Source organism: Protopterus annectens, chromosome 10.part0, assembly GCF_019279795.1.
Source record: "Protopterus annectens isolate FY-2018-M chromosome 10.part0, PAN1.0, whole genome shotgun sequence".
In the NCBI taxonomy this organism is placed as follows: Eukaryota; Metazoa; Chordata; order Ceratodontiformes; family Protopteridae; genus Protopterus; species Protopterus annectens.
The window spans coordinates 1,112,961,748-1,112,977,512 of record NC_056744.1 but is presented as its reverse complement, the minus strand read 5'-3'; positions in this window follow the sequence as shown (position 1 = coordinate 1,112,977,512).

Sequence of the window (15,765 nt, the reverse complement as noted above, 5' to 3'; positions counted from 1 at the left end):
ATTATTAAGCTGAGAATATTTAAGACTGAGATTTAATGTAAATGGTATTTCTGATTATATTCTGCAATATTAAAGAATGAATGTGATAAAGAATTCTTTATTTTGTGGCTGAGCAGATGTATTACAAAAGGGGTTTGGAGTGTTGAACATCATCATTATAGCAGCAATACTATAAGCTACTCCTTCAGATGCTCTCTTTCTTAGTTGTAGTGTGTATTGCATGAAACAAGGGCAGCCAGAAATAAGCCTTGTAGAATTCCACAATTCAGCAGGTGAATTGAAGATGAATTCTGTTAAGAAACAACCCACTGAGAATGACAGAAAAGCTACTTGGCAACTCAACTGAGAACTCTAAATTAAAGTTACTAATGAGATTGAAGGGCCTCGACCATGATTGTGTGGTGCATGGTGATAAATGCATTAGAGAGATAAAGGAGGACATGAAAGAAATGTAATGGGTTCATTATGTTTTGCTCCAGGCAGTTGTATCATACTCCATTCTGCTGAAATAGATGCATCAAATAAATGTGTTCATTATTATCACTACTTCCGTGTATGCACTACAATAAAAACAAATAATTGTATGTATCTGTTTCATTCTTTTAGGTTAATCTGGATGATCTGCACATTAGGTTGTAAAAGTTGTATTGTTTCTTTTTTTTATCTTGTTTGAATTGTGGTTGCTTTTTGACTTTTCTGGTTTATGTCATGCAGTGTAGAGCAGGTGGCTATCTGGCCCATTTTTTGATATTGTCATCTCTGTTATTTCTCTGCAGCTGCATGACTGAAGGGTAAGTATACTTAAGTAAAGGGGGATTGCAGTTGGGAGGCACCCATGCAAAAGTATTGTTTTAGCTCTTTTTTATGAGATTTTCCATTGAGTATGGCCCAATAGTTATAAACTTAATTAGCAGCTTTGATGCTTAATACAAGCAGATGATGTTGGCCATGGCCATCCTGGGTCTGCCACCAGACTAGGGAGCAGTGATACAAATGCATGGCAAGAGAATGTGTGTTCAGTTCACAATCCATGTTTTTTTATCAGTAATTCATGATGAAGACATTGTGAACCTCCCAGGTGAAGCAGATCACTCATGCCTTCACCACCCATGGCTAGGACCATTATACATGCCTTCATTGTCAGGATAATGGAAAAGGGCAAAGGCAATCCCCATAACTATCTGCATGCATGGTCTTTAGTCAGCTCTCTCCCTGAGCTTCTGAAAACTCATTTCATGATGAAAACAATCCATTAGGGAGAGCTTTGTTGTTCAGTAGGCATAGGGGCAGAAAGACCTCAGAAATAAAAAGAAAAAAAATGTTTTTTATGAAATTCTCACAATAATTCCTTTTTTTTAATTTGTGTTTCTTTTTAGTTATTTGTTTTCAGGGTTTTGGGTTCAGTCATTTTTCCTCTGTTCAGCTAATATAAATGTAGACATGTAGATATAACCATCAATATATAGGCACAATGAAACCATTAGCATTCCTTAAGTGGCAGTCTCATTTCTTTGCCAAGATATAAAGCTGGATTGATAAGAATCTAAAAAGCCATAAGATGTAAAATGTTAATATAATTAATTTAAGACAATGTCAACATTATCTTACATATAAATGGAAGGTTAGAGATCAAGTTGTAATGTTGCAGGTCAAACAGACCAAGATTTGATTTTTTAAGGATGGTGGTTACTAAGGCAACCATTAACAACAATAAAAACACCTGCATCTTTAGCGGTTATCATACAATCTAGAAAATAATTGGACTAAAATGTTCCACATAAGATGTTCCACCCATGGTATATTCAGGACTTAGCATGTAATAAGCAGGATGCTAAGATGAAATAACATACATAGTACCATTATAGCTGATATGCAAAAAAAAAGCTCTTGGGATGGAGCCTAGATGGCCTACTGAGAGCAGTGAATTTTGAGAGCTCCATAAACTAGTATAATGATATAGGAAAATGTTATTATTTTCAAATTTAAAACATCAGAAGTCTATAGATAAACTACTAACCTACATAAATATCAATTTTGGTGGAGATATACAAAAATTTTCCCGTCAAGTAACTTAAAGATATATTGAGTCACTGAATATGAAAAACTCAAGGAATTCTCATCCAGATGCTGCTTTGAAAAAAGAGCTGCAATTGATGACATCTACCTTACAGGAACTATCTTTGAAGATGGATGACTTTAAAAATAACTTAGAAAACCTCAGATTAAATTCTCAAAAACAGACTGATATGCTTAAGAAACTATTACAGCAACACCATACAAAAATAACAAATATAGATACTTCTCTAAATGACAGTGAAGGGAGATTCAAAGAGGAAGAATCCCAAAAAGAATTTCAGCTTAAAAAGAATACATGTCTGCCTAACAAAATAGATGAATTAAAAAAAGGGAAAGGAGAAACAACATAAGGGTCTTTGGTCTGCGAAGGAGAATACATTATTTCATTTTTAACAACCTGGATTCCTGAATTTTTAGACTTGAAAGAAGGACTTTCATTTGAAATTGAAAGGGTGCATAGACCACCGAGGAGACCTGCTTTTAACTCAACAAATACTCCACCTAGATCCATAGTTATAAAATTTCTTTCATCTCTGGACAAGGCACTAATATTAAAATCTGCTTGGAGAAAATCACCCTTAAAATTCAATCAAAGCCTGATAAGGTTTGACAATGATTATTCTTCCAGAATACTAGAACATTTGAAAAAAGTCTGGCCAGTAATAAAACTGTTGAAACAAAACAACATTAAAGCAGAGCTGGCCTTTCCAGCCAAGAAAAAATACCTTTTACCAGTGATATGAGAACCTTTAATGACTTAGAAGAAGCTACTATAGTCATCAAAAACAACAACATAGTGTCTATCCTAGAAGAAATGGAATGGATAGCCCCTACTCTTAAAAGAATAAAAGAAACAAATCCTTGGAATGATGCTAGAAAGAAGAAACAAAAAACTGATTCCAAGATAGCTTTCCCAAAAAAATAACTTTTACAACTACATCTCTCAAAGTATCAGCTGATATGGTACATCACTTGTCATCTGTTTTTATTTAAAAAAAGAGGGTTTCTTAAACAACTGAGAAACAGTAATGATTTATTCAGAATGTTCAAAGAGTGCAATAATTCTTCACAAATAAAGGTATGTCATGATGGTTTTCTAGTTACATTTTATATAAGGCAAACAAAGCAACATATAATTCAAACACAGAAGTTTCTACTCCCCTACTTGAACTCAGTGAATACTTATATTGTTAATTTTTCATTGATTTTACTTATAATATTTTAAGTAATTAATTAACTAATTCAACAAGGTACCATTCATCAGTTCAGACTCAAATGTAACAAATTAACATCATACATAATAGCAGTAACAGTAGAGTGTTTTTGAAAAAAAAATGCTGTCATGGACACTAATGCTTTCTTCAGTTAAAGTATGATTTAGAAATGCCATGTATATCCTGGTTAAATAATAGTAGCAAGCTCTTACTACAAATGGCATCATTATTCTGTCTAAATATCAATTATGGCAGATATCACAGCTATGAGTGCTGTTTAATCAATCCTGATATGGTGTGCATGGATGCAGCTGTGTCTGGCAGCTAGTATAAATGTCATTATTATTCTGTCTAGACATAGTTAATATCAGTTATGGCAGATATCATAGCTTTGAATGCTGTTTGATTAAGCCTGACATGGTGTGTGTGGATGCAGCTGTGTCTGGCAGCTGTTATATGTTGCTGTTTTCGTCTCTGGGAAGCTGTGGGTTGTGGCTTGTGATCGAGGTTTACTGATGCTTGTGTATTAGGAAGAGACATTTGGTGCTTTAGCCCGGATCCAGGGGAAGGGGGTGGATAAATTTGTGATATGGGATATTTTGGCAGAGAATAATTTGCTTATACATCTGGTGAGTGAGAGGTGGGATGGCTGGAAGAATGTGTTATCTCTTGTTGTGACGGCTTGTTGGGAGTTATTTTTTATCTGTTTGCTCTCTGTTCTTTTCCTGGCTGCTGCCTCACTGAAAGGGAGGGAATTTAGGCTTGAAGTTGCAGTGAAGTGAAGCTTTGCTTCAGGTGGATCGCGAGCCTCTGGTATGCAGTACACAGACACACTAACAGAAACAGACGTTCCCAGGTTGCTATGGTAATGGAGACAGAGTGACAATATTGCTTAAGGACTCTGAGGAGCCTCCAAGATGATTCTCAGCAATGAAGTTTTTGGTTTAAAAATATACATATACAATAAAAGGGTTGTTTTAAACTGCATGTACACATACTGATGGTCTGCCAACACTTTGATTAGCTTATTATGTTGATTCTTGATTAAAGAAATAAAATTAAAAAAATAAACGCAGTTTTATATATAAAATGTGTTTTGCTCCAAACACATTAAGGGCTTACATAAGAGTGGAAGTCTGAGTTATTGTGAAAGACTAAGAACTCTTGTTCTTGTGCAGTACTCTTTGCAGTGGTCTGGGAGGTGAGCTTGCTCAGAAGTATTGGGCATATGGGGATAGCTGATTCTAGGGGTGTTTGGGGTTGCCAGGAAGTGGTAGAGAGTCATCAGATTTCCTTTGTGGAAATATCTGTGGGAATGGAAGATTTATTGAGTGGTTCACTGGCAGGGTGGCCACTGCATGGAACAGGCTGGTAAAATGGAACAGGACAAATATTTGTTTGGATATTTTAAGAACAGCCTGGAAACACACCATAAGAACTAGTGAATGGTATTCTGGCAAAACTGGATGGGTATTGTTTCCCGTGCTTGAAGTAATGATATGTGTGTATGTAAGGATGGAAATATACTTATAACAAATAAGAAACTAGAAGGGTCTCATCATTTAAAGTCTATGGATTGTATAAACATGCTTGGAGGGAGCTAATAATAAGAATAAGCATTACAGCTTGTGATCTCTCAAATAACTAAGCAACAGCCAAAAAAAACCCCCTCACACAATAGTTATGTAATCTATGATTTTAGTAAATCTAGACATAAAATATATAATCGTCATATAAGATGAAGCAGTCTGCTGAATTCAGATATTAAAGACAGGATTTAATAACATGGGTTTGTGTATAATAACCCTACTGTCTTGTCATAAATGACATACACTACATTGAACATAAAGGGGAGGCATGATGATTTTATTATATAAGTAAATATGCATAACACGTCATGTAATTGCTTTAACTTGAATTGTAGTTTTTTGTAACCCATCTTGACCATATATATACTTAAGGGGATAACAAGGTAAGTAATGTTTTATACATGACATCAAATAGACAGAGTTGTTCAAGGGAAACAGTAGAAACCTGAACTAGGAATGTTACAGAATGTAACAATCACATTCTGAATAATTAGTATTAAATTGACAATAATCACTCATTTTAACCTTTGCTTATTATACAAAATAGAATGTTGCCATTTAAATCTATAAACTTTCAATATATGCCATAAAATGGCAATTTATGAATATGGAAAGGGAACTTGCAATCATTAATCACAATAAGTAAATTTGTTGTTTTTATCCTATAATTTCACTCATTTTATAATAAGAAATAACATATATGAAAATCCTTATGTGTAGGAAATGGGGGGAAGAGGGATGCACATAACTAAAATGTACTAACATTCATCAATGTTCACATAAAACAAACTTGACGCTTTCAGTAGGTTAGCAACAAAGTGATTACTTAAATGCTGGCAAACAATGAAATATAACTTCTGATATATCCAGTAAAATACATTGTATTATAAACATTAGGTATGCATATTATTATAAGTTTTGAAAGACTTCATCAATAAGGGTGAATATGTTAAACAGAGAGAAAGACTAAACACAGGTTAGAGATGAATAGCTAGGTCTTCACCTCAGAACCAATAGTATGCATAAAAAGTCAAACTGCCACAGTAGAAGGGAAATTCTTTATTGCAAGGACAAAGTGAGTGCATTCACGACCTTCCAAGTCACTTCATCAGACTTAATAAAACATCCTATGCCTTCCTTGATAGATATACTTTCAAAGTGACCAATCAGTTAAGACAAACAATTAAATATTTATACCAGATTCAATTAATTTAAAAATAGTAGAAAAAACATAAATAGACACAAAACTGTTAAAAACAGTATGCAAGTTCAAATGTGAATGCCTATAGAACCATATAGAAGGGAATTAGTGTTTTAAGGCTCTTGCCTTTAAAATGGTTTCAAAGAAACTTTATTAATGCCTGGGGATTTGTCTGCATTTAGTTGCAGAATCCATTTTTGCTCAGCCTCTTCTGTTCTGTTTCTAATGTCACCCCCTCTGAAATTTTCTTCCAGAAGTTCTAAAACTACAAATTTAAAAACATGGCACATCCCTTCAGCTTCTACATGTTTAGCTAGGGCCCTACTCTCCTTTTTGTTTACTATGGCACTCATATTTTCTAAAATGCATTCTTTGAGCATTCTGTCTGTCTTGCCTACATAAACAACTTTACAATATTGGCAAAAACAAAGATAGACTATATTTCTGGTCCTGCAGTCTGAATAGAAATTAAATTCAATTTTAAACTTTTGCTGTGGATGTATAAAAGTGCTACATGAGAAAATGTACTTACAAGCTCTGCAGTTCCTGAACACATATGTCCCTATCCTATCTGATGCATTCAGGGACTTATGTGTTTGGGTTTTATAACATAACTGCCTTTTAAGTGATTTTTTTGTTTGTAAATGAGACGTGAGGTCCACAGTCTATGACGTCTTCAAGTTCTTTAGGGGCTGACAATATGTTCCAGCTCTTCCTAAATATATCACAAAATTGACTGACATCACTTACATATGTAATGGGAAACCTGAGTTTCTCTTCCCTGGAGTTAGTTTCAAGGTTATCTCTTGTAGTTTATTCTGAGAAGTAAGGTCTACCCTTCCCTTAACATTCATGATATACTCCTTCTATGGTGGTGTCTATTTCTGTCTGGTTATATCCTCTATCAAGTAGTTCTCCTCTTAACACTTCCATGGACCTCTCCAACTCATCATTTTTACTATGTAATCTTGAGGCTCACAGGAACTGCTCTTTCATAACATTTTTGCTAACATGTCTTGGATGCATGCTGTTTTTATGTAATATGGAATTCTTTCTACTTGGTTTTCTATACAGGCTAGTAGCCTTCTGCCCAATTTCTGATTTTTTTCACTAGAACATCAAGGAATTCTATCTGTTCATTTGAGTACTTGCAGGTACATTTTAAAAATGGTGATGTGTGTAGGTACTCTAAGAATCTACCCAGCATCTTTATTGAGTTTTCCCATAGAAAAAAACATGTCATCCACAAAATGTGCATACCACAGAACTTATTTGCTAAATTGATTTCCCTGTAGTAGAAATGTTTCTTCCCATTGGACTAAAGTTAGGTTGGCGTAGCTGTTTGCACAAGCTGTGCCCATAGCTACTCCAACCTTTTGTAGGTAAAAATCATCTTTAAAGACAAAACCATTATTGTCCAAAATTATTTCAAGCAGACTGCATAACAGATTCACTTTATCATTCGAGAAAACACATTTAGAACATAGCAAGCTCCTAATGTTCTCTATTCTCCACTGATTTGGAATCACTGTAAAAAGTGATGTCATATCTAAGGTTACAAGCAGATATTCTATTTATCGAAATTGTCTTTCTATACAATGTTTGGAGAAAAGATTTTGTGTCTTTCAGTACTGTTTCACACTTTTCAAGCAATGGATGAAGATTATTCTCTACATATATTGACATGGCTTCTGTTGCCCAACCTCTGCTAGACACTATGGGTCTCATAGGTGGACATATGATATCTTCATGTACCTTGGGAAGGCCATATATAACTGGAATGGCGGGAGTTTCTACATTAAAATACTTACTTTCAAATGATACCCTTCACACTAATGAATGCTTTACCTATAAAAAGCAGATCAAGGAGCAGAGGAAGGAAGGGCCTATTCAGGCAGATACCAAACACAGAAGCAACACGGAACACAATGGTAACCTGCAGCAAGAACACAAAATTCTGGCAATACATCTTTCTTCTTTAACACTAACTGATGCACATATGTCACTTTTGAATAAAGGGCTGTTGTTTATTCCAGCCCAGTGAACTGTGTTAGTTGACATTTTTAAAGAACTTAAGTTATTTGGTCGCAATGTTGGACAGATGACTGACAATGTGAATATTTTTAAAAAACCTAGTACCTTTGTACCTAAATTACATCCTATGATAGAAGCCTATGTATCAGTATGTGAAAAGCAAATAAGGGAAGCATTTAATTCAGATAGAAGTGCTGTCTTTAACTTGAGTAGGGAAGAATCTGATGATCTGTATGACCTGAGGGAAATGCATTCAGTGGAAATTAGACCTGCAGATAAAGGAGGGGGAATTGTGATTATGGACAGGGAATTTTACATTCAGCAAATGATGAAACTACTGAATACCCATGAAACCTATGCCTGTATCTCAGCAAATATAGTTAAATGTGTTATAGACAGGATTGCTGTTTTGTTGTTTGACTTCTGGACTACAAATTTGATAACAGAGGATTTAAGTATTTTAATGTAGACACTCCCACCATTCCAGTTATATATGGCCTTCCCAAGGTACATGAAGATATCATATGTCCACCTATGAGACCCATAGTGTCTAGCAGAGGTTGGGCAACAGAAGCCATGTCAATATATGTAGAGAATAATCTTCATCCATTGCTTGAAAAGTGTGAAACAGTACTGAAAGACACAGAATCTTTTCTCCAAACATTGTATAGAAAGACAATTTCGATAAATAGAGTATCTGCTTGTAACCTTAGATATTACATCACTTTTTACAGTGATTCCAAATCAATGGGGTATAGAGAACATTAGGAGCTTGCTATGTTCTAAATGTGTTTTCTCAAATGATAAAGTGAATCTGTTATGCAGTCTGCTTGAAATAATTTTGGACAATAATGTTTTTGTCTTTAAAGATGTTTTTTACCTACAAAAGGTTGGCATAGCTATGGGCACAGCTTGTGCAAACAGCTATGCCAACCTAACTATAGTCCAGTGGGAAGAAACATTTCTGCTACAGGGAAATGAATTTAACAAATATGTTCTGTGGTATGCACGTTTTGTGGATGACATATTTTTTCTATGGGAAAACTCAATAGAGATGCTAGGTAGATTCTTAGAGTACCTACATACAACACCATTTTTAAAATTTACCTGCAAGTACTCAAATGAACAGATAGAATTCCTTGATGTTCTAGTGAAAAAATCAGAAATGGGGCAGATGGCTACTAGCCTGTATAGAAAACCAAGTAGAAATAATTCCATATTACATAAAAACAGCATGCATCCAAGACATGTTAGCAAAAACATTATGAAAAGGCAGTTCCTGAGAGCCTCAAGATTACATAGTAAAAATGATGAGTTGGAGAGGTCCATGGAAGTGTTAAGAAAAGAACTACTTGACAGAGGATATAACCAGACAGAAATAGACACCACCATAGAAGGAGTATATCAAGAACGTCAAGGGAAGGGTAGACCTTACTTCTCAGAACAAACTACAAGAGATAACCCTGAAACTGAATCCAGGGATGAGAAACTCAGGTTCCCCATTACATATGCAAGTGATGTCAGTCAATTCTGTGATATTTTTAGGAAGAACTAGAACATATTATTAGCCACTAAAGAACTTAAAGGTGTCATAGACTCTGGACCTCACTTCTCATTTACAAATAAAAAAATCACTTAAAAGGCAGTTATGTTATAAAACCCAAACACATAAGTCCCTGAACACATCACATAGGATAGGGACATATATGTTCAGGAACTGCAGAGCTTGTAAGTATCTTTTATCATGTGGCACTTTTGCACATCCACAGCAAAAGTTTAGAATTTAATTTAATTTCTATTCAGACTGCATGACTAGAACTATAGTCTATCTTAGTTTTCGCCAGTATTGTAAAGTTTTTTTCTATGTGGGCCAGACTATCAGAATGCTCAAAGAATGCATTTTAAAACATATGAGCGACTTTGTAAACAAAAAGGAGAGTAGGGCCCTAGCTAAACATGTAGAAGCTGAAGGGATGCACCATGTTTTTAAATTTTTAGTTTTAGAAGTTCTGGAAGAAAATATCAGAGGGGGTGACATTAGAAACAGAACAGAAGAGGTTGAACAAAAATGAATTCTGCAACTAAATGCAGACATACCCCTAGGCATTAATGAAGCTGTTTCTTTGAAACCATTTTTAAAGGCAAGAGCCTTAAAGCACTAAGTCCCTTCTACATGGTTCTATAGGCATTCACATTTGAACTTGCATACAGTTTTATGTCTATTTATGTTTTTTTCTACTATTTTTAAATTAATTTAATCTGATATAAATATTTAATTATTTGTCTTAACTGATTGCTCACTTTGAAAGTATATATATTAAGGAAGGCATGGGATGTTTTATTAATTATGATGAAGTGACTTGGAAGGTCGTGATAGTGCTCACTTTGTCCTTGCAATAAAGAATTTCCCTTCTGCTGTGGCAGTTTGACTTTTTATACATACTATTGAATATGTTAAATAACTGTGTGCTATAATCTTTTACTGATGTTTTATATATGATACAACTTACTTTACTATGATTGAATGCTTGTCATCTATTTTTCATGTAAATATTAATTGCTTATACAATAAGCCAACGTTTATATTGTATTAGAATTCTGTCTAATCTACAATAGTACTATAATCTGTTCAAAATAATATAAATATTGCTTATTCCTATTGCAAATATTCTCCATATGATAATTCAATTAATGGAGCTCAGGTGTTCTGGATTATCAAGGTATGAGTGACAATCTGACGGACTTAGGTTTATCCATTAGATTAGGAATGATTTTAATTCCATGGCTAGTCTGGATCTTAGTTTTTTTAACATTTATTAATTTAAATTTATTTCACAAAAACATTTTTAGTATGCCTGACCAAAACATTACTTTATTGGTAAAAACTTAAAGTATAAAACTGATAATTTCCTTTAAAAGCTCAAACATATACTTTATAGTTATCAGAGGAAAATGTCTAATAGTCACAATAAAACAAAAAATACATAGTCTAAATAACCTAAGATGGATTTAACTTTATTATCTTTAAATACTAATGGCTTAAACAATCCTATCAAGAGACCAAATCTACTGAAATATTTAAAAAGAGGACAAAGCACAAATTGTCTTCCTTCAAGAAACTCATTTCAGAACAAATGACAATTATAAATGGAATCCTAAGGAATATATGATATTGGCACAATCCACTTATCAGCCAAAGACAAAAGGGGTAACATTTTTATGAAAAACAAATGTGATTAACCCAGAAATCATTTGCAAATATGAAGATAAAAAGGCCTTATGGCATTAGTAATTGGTAAATATAATAACAAAATATGGACCCTAGCCAATCTATATGGGTTATCAGGCATTTGAAGAGGAACTGTTAAAAACAGTTGGATTTCATTTCCAATAATTATAAAGGCAATTTAATATCAGGAGGAGATTTTAACTGTATATTTGATATTTCTGAAACTACAAATAAAAGACTGCTGCATACATCTGCTGTATGAAAAGCTTTAAACAAGTGGGTAGAATCATTTCATCTTATAGATACTTTCAAATTTAAAGAAGATATATATTTGATATTTTCCCATCAATATCACAGATTTGGTACCCAAACTAGAATAGATAAAATATTTGCTGCCCATGACTTACACTCTAAAATCATATATTTTTAAGGCAGTCCCTACCCCTTTTTCAGACCACAATTCATTGATACTAAAACTTCAAAATGGGTACAAACCATTAATCTTTAACTCCAGAATTCCAGCATGTATAACTAAAATTAAAGAGTTCAAACCCTGGTTATTATCTGAATTACAGTTCTTCTTAGATATTAATTACACCATAGAGATAAATAAAATAATGACATGGGACTCATTAAAAGCTTACATATATGGTAAAATCCTAACTTGGTTTAAAAACAATCAGAGAATGGGATTCTGAATTACTAGATCTACAATCCAAACTTTTATCAGTAAAAACTGAAAAAAATCAAAATCATTTGGAGATGAAAAAAATAGAAGTATTAAACAATAAATACAACAAATTCTAACACATAAAAGTAGTTTAGCTTTAGAAAAACTAAAAATGAATACCTTTTCCACTTCTCCCACATGTCTACATAATTTATCCACAAAAATCAAAATACAACCAAAAGCTAATAACATTAAAAGTATCTTCCATGAAAAGAAAGGGAAAAATGTCTCGATATAGCTGACATTTTTGATGGAACATTTCCAAAAAGAAAATATACATATTGATCTATTAAATCTAGATAAAAAAGTTCTAATATAAAAGAAAAACAGAAAAATTAAAACTAGATCTGCAAGCACCCATATCCTACAAAGAAATTACAGATACAATAAAAGAGGGTAAAAATAATAAAGCTCCAGGTATAGATGGCATAATTATGTAAATACATCAACATTTTCCTTCAAAGATACTACCCTTTCCATAAAACTCTATTAGAAATTCAGTCACAAGGTTTAATACCACCCTCTTGGAGATATTCCTTAATCACACAAATCCTAAAGGAAAACAAATCCCCAAACCTCTGTACCTCATATAGACCTATATCATTATTAAATAATGACTACAAGATATTTATGACAATATTAACTAACAAAATGAAAATACCACTATCCAAAACAATAAATAATGATCAAATTAGATTTATATATCATAGACACACACATGACAATATTAAAAGGATAATTTCTCTTATAGATTATGTTAATAAAGAAAATAAAAAACACTCATAATTGGCTTAGATATAGATTAAGCCTTTGATTTCCTAAATTGGGATTATTTATTCAGAATCCTAATGCTATTTGATCTTCCTGCATCCTGTGTTCATCTCCTAAAGAATATATATACAAATAATTTAGTGTATGCCAAGTCAGGTCATTTTACCTCTGAATCTATACATATAACAAAAGGCACTAAACAAGGATGTCCCATGTCACTGATTCTATTTGCTCTGGCTATTGAAATATTGGCTGATTCAATTTGTAACAATATAAAAATCAAAGGAATAGATGTTTATGAACAATACAATTCTAAAGTAATGTTATTTGCTGATGACATATTACTAACATTATCTAATGCAAAATAGACATTAGAAGAATTAGATGCTAATTGACAAATTTCACATGACTTCATGACTCCATTTCAATAAATCAAAATATTTTTTTTTATTTTTAAATAAAAAAAAAACAACTGCAGACTAAAGGGGAATCACATCATATGGAAACAAGAATCTACCTTAAAATATCTAGGAATTGAGTTATACAAGGATAATAATGAATTAGTCTAAAAAAACTACAATAATATCATCAATATAATTAAAATCTCTGTGGAAAAATGGAACAAAATAATATTAACATTTGAAGATAGACTACAGTTAATAAAAATGGTTTTACTGCCCAAGATCCTATATATAGCCTTGGCAATACAACTGTTACCATAAAGGAATATACTTAAAGAAATAAATTCATGCCTAATAAATTTTTTATGGTTTCCCAAAAGAAACAGAATAGCTTCAATACATCATATCAGACCATGGAAACAGGGAGGATTAAACTTTCCTGACATAGGGAGGATTAAACTTTCCTGACATAGAAACATATATAACAGCATCAATATCTAAAACAATCTCAGACTGGATAAGTCCAAATTACTCTGCAAATTGGAAAGAATTACTAACTGTAATATCAACAAATGAATTTGATTTACAAAAAAAGTTTCAAGTAACAGAGAAAAAGAATTTTCCATGGCACATATTCCCTGGGATACATGAACGGCCAGTTTCCATGCAGGAACAGTGTAGAAGCTCCTGCACAGAAAATGGCCACTGGGTGATCCAGGAAAGTGCCATTGTCATGTGCACAAGTGGCCCTACACTGTTCCTGCATGGAAAGTCCTGCAGGATGCAAATGACCTCATTTGCTGGCAAAAAACAGGCAAATGAGGTGATTTTGTGATTCGCAAAGCTGGCCGGACTTTGTACAGGAACACTGTCAGAGCAGAAATGTATTCAGTTAGTAACTGAATACATTTCTGGATCTGAGCAAACAGAGGCAGGACAGCTAGTGGAAAGCATGTATTACAATCAAACACACATGCCAATGGCCAAATATAAGGCCATTGGCTTAATAAATGTTTTTTTTTTAAATTAAACCTTTTTTAAGATAATTCTGCATTTTGCCATAAGAGCCAATGGCATGCAGAATGTAAACAGTACCAGGGAGCACTGGTTGTTAAGGGGAAAGGGTCCATCTAAGTGCAGTAACTAAGGACTTAGACACTGGGGTATGCAAATGAGGGGAGTTATACTGAATCACAGATTTCATCAAAGTGTCAGCTTGTACCTAACCATGTAGGTACAGCAATACAACAGTGCAAGTATAAGAGCTGAATGACTTTATAAGGGGGTGTCATGCTTGCTGTAATCTCATTGGAGCTCTGTGGCCTGTGTTTTCCCTTAGTTAAGCACAGCTAAGGAAGGGAGTGTGTCTGAGGCTGTATTGTCTTATATCATGAAATGCAGAGCTTGTTCACATCCAGGGAGGGCCATTACTACTTAAAAGTGCTTACATTACCTAAACAAGTGTCTGCAGCATGTAGCAGGCCTAAAAAGAAAAAATACAGGAAATAGCAGGACTATTTACATTTGAGCACCGTGTATGCGTGGTGCACCTCGGGGCTTAAATAGGGAGGAAGTGGGAAGGGGAAACAGCAGAATGAAGGCAATCAAGGAGAACTAGCATAGCTGGCAGGTGGAATGTATCAGAATCAACCAATTACACATGCAGCAGCCCAGCACACTAACATAAATGATGCAAACACCCTACAGACTGTTTTTTCCATAAGCTCTACACCACAGGTGTACATGGATGGGGGATTTTTAACTGGCAAAAATAACTAAATATGTTAGAGGCTGCTGCTGCTTTACTCCATTAGTATGTGCTAGAGATTGAGGGTGGTGAGGAGGAGAATGCTGACAACCAACCCACAGTGAGGAGGAGGAGAAGAGTATACAAACTCAGGGTTACCTACCAGGGCCTACATGAGCTGGAGATAGTAGAGTGCTATAGGGTAGACAGGGACATTTTAGAGCAAATTGTTGAGCTGTGCCAGCCACGCCTTACACACAGAACTAATAGAGGGGAACCCACCTCAGTGGCTATCAAGGTATGTCTAGGCTTAAAGATACTAGCCAAAGGTACCTTCCAAAGACCAACTGGGGATATCATGGGGGTCTCACAGGCATCAGCTTCCAGGGTACTCCACCAGTTCCTGGATGCCATGACACAACATGCCAATGAGCACATACATTTCCCCACCGCCCGTGGGGCCCTGACTACATGTATGCATCTCTTCGACCATATAGCAGAGTACCCTGAGGTAGTTGGTGCTATAGACTGCATGCACATCCACATCAAAGCACCACCCAATGAGCAGGGGCAGGGTCTACATAAACCGCAAGGGCTTCCCCTCAATCAACTGCCAGGTCATGTGCGATGCCCAGGGCATTATCATGAATGTGTGTGCTGACAGCAATGGAAGCTATCATGACTCCTACATCTGGCACTGCTCACAACTGTATCAGGCGTTTGATAGGGGGGACATCCCATAAGGTCATCTAGTGGGGGATGCTGGCTATGCA